At 28.2% G+C, this 6000-nt stretch overlaps 1 protein-coding gene across 3 annotated transcripts in view; it reads right to left on the minus strand.

Moving 5' to 3' along the window:
* The window catches only part of LOC111027220 (prolactin-releasing peptide receptor), a 128738-nt gene extending 123049 nt beyond the window's left edge, over nt 1-5689 (minus strand). For all 3 annotated transcript variants that reach the window (XM_022305492.1, XM_022305491.1, XM_022305489.1), the window contains exon 1: nt 5586-5689. The gene's annotated coding sequence lies outside the window, so the exon portion shown is untranslated. The remainder of the gene's footprint in view (nt 1-5585) is intronic.
* Between the last annotated feature and the right edge of the window lie 311 nt (nt 5690-6000).

Consider the following 6000-nt stretch of genomic DNA (forward strand, 5'->3'; position numbering starts at 1 on the left):
AAATGGTGTAGGTCATTGAATATTTTAAGGATTGTACTACGCAGAACGAGTTATCTCTAACTACTGACCGATTAAAAATATCACCTAAGAGTTTGATTTTACCATAAACAATAATATTTTTAAATCTTTTTTTAAATGCATTTATAATTAATCTTCTTATTTAGATTTTAGAACATTATTTTTGTCTGTCAGATTGTAAATATAATAAATTCATTTCTACTAAAAATTTGTTTTCTCTCTTATGAACTATAAATTATAAATTAATAGCAATTTTTTTTTTTATATTTTCTTTTGCTACGAAATTTTTAAAAACTAATTCAAAATGCATATGCTCATTGTTTTTACAATTCTAGTGAGCATATAATTAATATATTTCGTAACCTAACTGATATTAATGTAAATTTTTAAAAAAAATTGTACCTCTATAGGAAATCATAAAGCTCACATATTTTATAATAATATAGGCAGGATAAATTTTAGACTTAATTGTGTTTTTAAAAGAAAAACAAACTTTTTATGATTTTATCAATTATATCAATATACATTAGGGTGACAATAAAAAAAAAAAAAATTATTTCTTACAGTCCCACCAGCTTAAATTGTTTATCCATCTAATAACAACGTTCATAAAAAATTTCAAGAAAAAATTTCAATTTTTATTGGTTGCGCAACTTGTTTTAAAAATATAATAGATATTTCAGTGTATGAATAAAAAAAAAATATATTAATAATTAAAAATAATATAAAAAAGTTATAGGTCATCATAATATTGCATAAAAAATAATCATCACACAAAATGTCAATCATCGATTGTAGATTTATTTGGATTTGGATACTTCTGTCGGTGTTGTTCAACTACTTGCAAAAGATACTGCTTTTGTTCTTCTTGATTGGTGATTATCCCATTGAAAGTTTGAATCAACGAAATACCACGTTCAGCTGCATCGTTAACTACTTTCAGATGTTGAACTCTTTTACAACCGTCAATAAAATCTTTGTTATTTTCCCAAGTATCTGGATTCTGATTTAGGAAATCTTGGGGGATGTCCAAGGCTGTAAATAATATGAGGCTATTTTTAGAAACAAAATCAGACAATTGTACTGTTTGAACTGCAGTCGTCTCGACTGTAATACGCCGTAAAGGAAAGTCAGCTCCTTTTTTCTCTAATGATTTAACCATATTAACTTTCATCTCAGAAGAAACCTTGCTGTCAAAAAAGGCTAATCCAATAAGTGTCTCACTTAAGTACCATAAATGTCTTGAGAAGCTTTTGGCAGCCGCGTTGCCTATAACTATATTTAATTTTTTATAGTTATCGAGTTCCTTTAAAAGATTAAGATCGTTATAAGGAGCTAGTTCTCCACTAGACGCAGTATACCAGTACTTAATATAAACTTGAATGACAAAAACGTTGAAGGCTTCAAGTGCAAATAATTCTCTAGCAGTTAGTTTGAACTGCGATCGAAATAAGAAAATTTTCAAGCTATAAATTAACTTTGCCATCCATCTAGCTCGATGTAAAGCGCCAGGTCTACGAATCTTAAAATCTTTAGCAGTTTCATCTCCTAGGAATATTAGGGAAAGTTGCAGCAATTCCTTGTAGTCATCTCTAGGCTGAAATTTCGCTAACTGGTCATTGATATACTTGACAAGAACATATTTTTGTGGATTTAATTTACTAGCCACTGTATCTTCAATTATTCCACTTTCGTATTTGTTTACGTCAATTTCGTTCCACTTTTCTGCAAATCGTTGAAATATTTTGATATTAGGACCACTTGAAGCTCCCATTACCGCATTAAAAACACTCTCAATAATAAGTTCCAGTATGTGGTGTCGACATGCTAAACTGAGGAGGTCTCTTTTCATTTTTTTTTCAAGAAGTACACACGCACCGGCCTTTACTCCACTGTTACTTGCTGTTGTATCAAAGGACATACAATTAATGCGTTCAATTAAATTCCATTCTTCAAGTAACTCAAACACAGCAGTTGCTTGGGCTTCCCCCGTTCCATTTGGAATTTTCGGCACACCAAGTAATTTCATAATACCATCCCCTGATACTATAACTGCTAGGCGATCAACTTTATCTTTTAAAGTTAAATCTGGAAGTAATTTTCCGTCCCAATGGACTGTCAATGGAATAGTCGTAACAAATGAAGTTTTTATTTCATCAGCGATTTTTTCTCGATATCCTCGACGAGCTTGTCTTATTGACTCTCGATTAAGGGTAAAATTGTGTATATTATGCCCTAATGATTGTACTGTAGCTGATAAAACATACATTGCATTTCGATCACTTACTTTCGTTCTATCTAGAGCAGATGCTACTCTAGAAGTTACAATAGTTGAATTAAATAAAGTATTGACCTTCGTAGGACTATTATTTTTTTTTAACCTCTTGCTGGAGGGTAAATACAACTCATCATTATCACTACTGCTGCATTGCGAATCATCACAATCAATATTATTATCATGAACATTTGACATTTGTTCGTCTTTTTTTAAACGTTCAGTCTCTTTTTTTATTCTCAACTCATTTTGAAGCTGTCGCTGTTTGGTTCGCTCTTCTTTTTTTGAAAGTTTCGTATCTATTGGACCCATGCTTCCACGTCTTCCTTTCTCTCTCTGAGCAAGAAGAAACTCTTTGTCTTCTTTTATAGATATAAGAGTCAAAGCATCTTTATGAGCAATATCAAATAAATTGTTAAAGTCACTGACGAAAACAGATTCCGCTTCTAATTGTTTTGATGTTCGTCGTGAAGCACTTTTTTTAATACTCTGCCACTTACAGTGTATTTTTTTTATTTTTTCAATAACGTGGCATTCTTTTTGCGTGGGAATTTTAGCTTTTTCCCAAAAAGCACTAACTTCTCTTGCTGTAATTGTAGCACTAGATTGAATAGATTTTTTTTCGTATTTGTGCAAATGAAAAAACCGGTGAAGCATTTGTTTATTAGACGGAAGTTTACTGCCGGTGATGGATTCAAGTGTCCCCCCAATTAACCAAATTCCACGATCTTTACTAGTGCTAGCCATATTATATTAATATCTAAAATATGTTATATACAAATGTAATACTACTTAGTACTTAGTGAATAAAAAAACTCAAATGAAACTTGAACGTACGAACTGGCTACTGACGTTCTGCGTATTGACGGAACAACATATACGAGACGATACCAATAAAATATACGAGTATGATTCACGACAAAATAATAATCATTACTGTAACAATGTTAACGTGTGAACCGGTGTACTACGAATGATGTGTAATCGGCGAGTAACCGTCGATAACGCGAGCGAAATTGCGATATCCATGCTATTAATAGCTTCGGAAAATAAAAGTGTTGCGCGACCTCTAAATATCAACCGAATGAAATATAACTTTCACAAAGTAAATATTATATCAAAATAAACATTTAAGGTGGGTGGGAAAAAAGAAATATTAAAATTTTTTTTTTCTATGTATTCGATTGTCACCCTAATATACATATATAATATTTACGTCCTGCAGAAATATTATGATTGTATGTTATTTTTGTATGTTTTAGCTTGCAGTCACCTTTATTGTATATTTATAATGACCTAAAGTTAAAGGTAGTGCATTAGTGCATAGCTTCAACGCTTTACGTCATAAAAAATGATAAATGAGCTATATGGCACCATTAGATTATTTTTAATAAAACAAAATCTGGTGAACTGAATACAAATAAGTTAAGAACTAAATAATGACATTTATTATAGTTTGACAAGGAAACCTCAAACGAAATCTTAGAAGTATTTTCACTACCCCAAAGACTGTTTTCTAAAAAAAAAATGCAACTTAAAGTAAAAATTAAAAAATAAAAGCATATTATAAAAATACTTTTGTATTATTACATGAAATCAAAGAACTCTTCAAATTCAAAATATTACATCTTGTGGATGCGATATTAGTTTTTAAGCTCTTTATCAATTCTATGGTATGAATTGATTTTAATTTGTACAAATATGTAATGTTTAAGAATAAATATGTGATATTATACATATTATATAAAATAATATATTTTTTTAACGTACATTCAAAAGTTACATATTGTACTTTGAATGTTCAACAGTTTTAAAAACCCTGCAAAAATTGATAAACAGTATCAATAAAAATAAAGAAAAATATTCCATAAACATAAAGTACATAAATAAAATACCATTTATTATATTTCATCTACCGCAAATTGAAGTCTAACATAGCTCTGCTGCATATTGTGATGATCGGTACAGTCATTTGTCACGATATTTCCGATATTATTTTCTTATTTAAAATATACCATAAATAAAAAATACAATATAATTATCACAACGAACTCTGATTAGACTTTAAAAGTTAAGACCCAGCTCTTATGATTTGTTTAAAATCCTTGTAAAATGTGGATTTTTGGTACATGGGAAAATATGACTGAAGCAGATTAGTCACATCGTATAACGTTAGCCATTACTAATACATACTTATCTAATTTAATTTAAAAGGAATTATTATCATATTCAGTTAGATTAAGTTTATGTTCACGAATAAGCGAACTGTATAGAGCATCACATCTATTAAAATTAAATTTGTTATCTCTAAGTTCAATCGCACAATCTCAGACAAATATAGTTTTTTTAATCAGAAAGTCAGAATTTATTTTAAAGCATTTAACCATGTATAATAACTAGTGTGCATACAACATATAATAATAAAAATGATAGAAACAGAAATATTTTCAAGAAAATTCTGTAGTTCTTTTTATTATGATAAATATATATTATTTTCAGTAACAATAACTATAATAATATTAGAAAAACTATGAATTGCAATCAATTTAAATTCTAGATTCTAAGCATAACAGATTGGTTTTATGTGGATGTATTAATTTTTTTTTATATTATTGTATAGATAATACATTTAACAGGTTATTTAATTTAACTTCCTTACCATTTCTTAAAACTAAAAATTGTTACTATCGAAGAATGCATTATTTGCATGTCCATAAAATTTATACAATATTTTAAAACCGTAAATAATTTTTTTAAAGCTGTATTTTCAGAATCGTATTTTATTTTATAATTTAGAAAAATATGGTAGACAGATTTATGCTACTTAAGTTATAAATTATAATTACATGTAAGATATTTGTTCAACTAATTTTTATTGATTGAAAAATGTAAAGGTATTTAAGCCTTTAATTACATTTTTCTGTAGTAGGTAATATTAATATTAATATTAATTTGATTGTAGTCATCGCTAAAAAAATATATAAAAATAGCTATGTTTATAAAATAAAAAAAAATTTTAATTGTGGACTTAAAAATTATTTAAATCCTAAGTATGAAAATATAAATTATTTATTTAGTTCAAAAACAAATTAAATATCACAGTTATATTTTATTTTTATCATCTGATAATAATTAGTTAATTCTACTAAGATAAATAAAATATTTAATTCATCAAACCCTTAATTTGAAACTGAATAACATATTAAATGTGTATTATATTATATAAATATAAAATAACACGTGTCTTAAAAATAAATTCGTATTAAATCTATTAATAAATAAATAAACTTACTGATACGTAATGAATTAATCAAATGTACAATTTACGGTCCTCTTGACTTTTAGGTCATTTTTGGCAAAACACTCCGAAAAGACTGACAGGTGAAGCTGACGCAGACCTCTAGCATCTCGGTCGTGTACCACACACAAACAGAAAATGGTTGCTATGGCATCAGTAACAACGCGTTGTGGCGCTTTTGCTCGACGAGTTTACCAAAAATGTATTTCAGTTATTATTATTTTATCAATGATCATTTTGTTCAAAACAAAAAAGCTCATTCTAAATATATCTACCATTGTACCTAGATATGCATTGAATTCCGTTGTAATTCGTTGAAAATTAAACTAATATTATGAGTTAAAATAAAAGTGATTGTGAAGAAACTATCTTTCGATCACTTGCCTTTATTTCCAGTCAGCCAGTTGGA

This window comes from Myzus persicae, unplaced genomic scaffold (assembly GCF_001856785.1).
Source record: "Myzus persicae strain clone G006 unplaced genomic scaffold, MPER_G0061.0, whole genome shotgun sequence".
Taxonomy (NCBI): Eukaryota; Metazoa; Arthropoda; class Insecta; order Hemiptera; family Aphididae; genus Myzus; species Myzus persicae.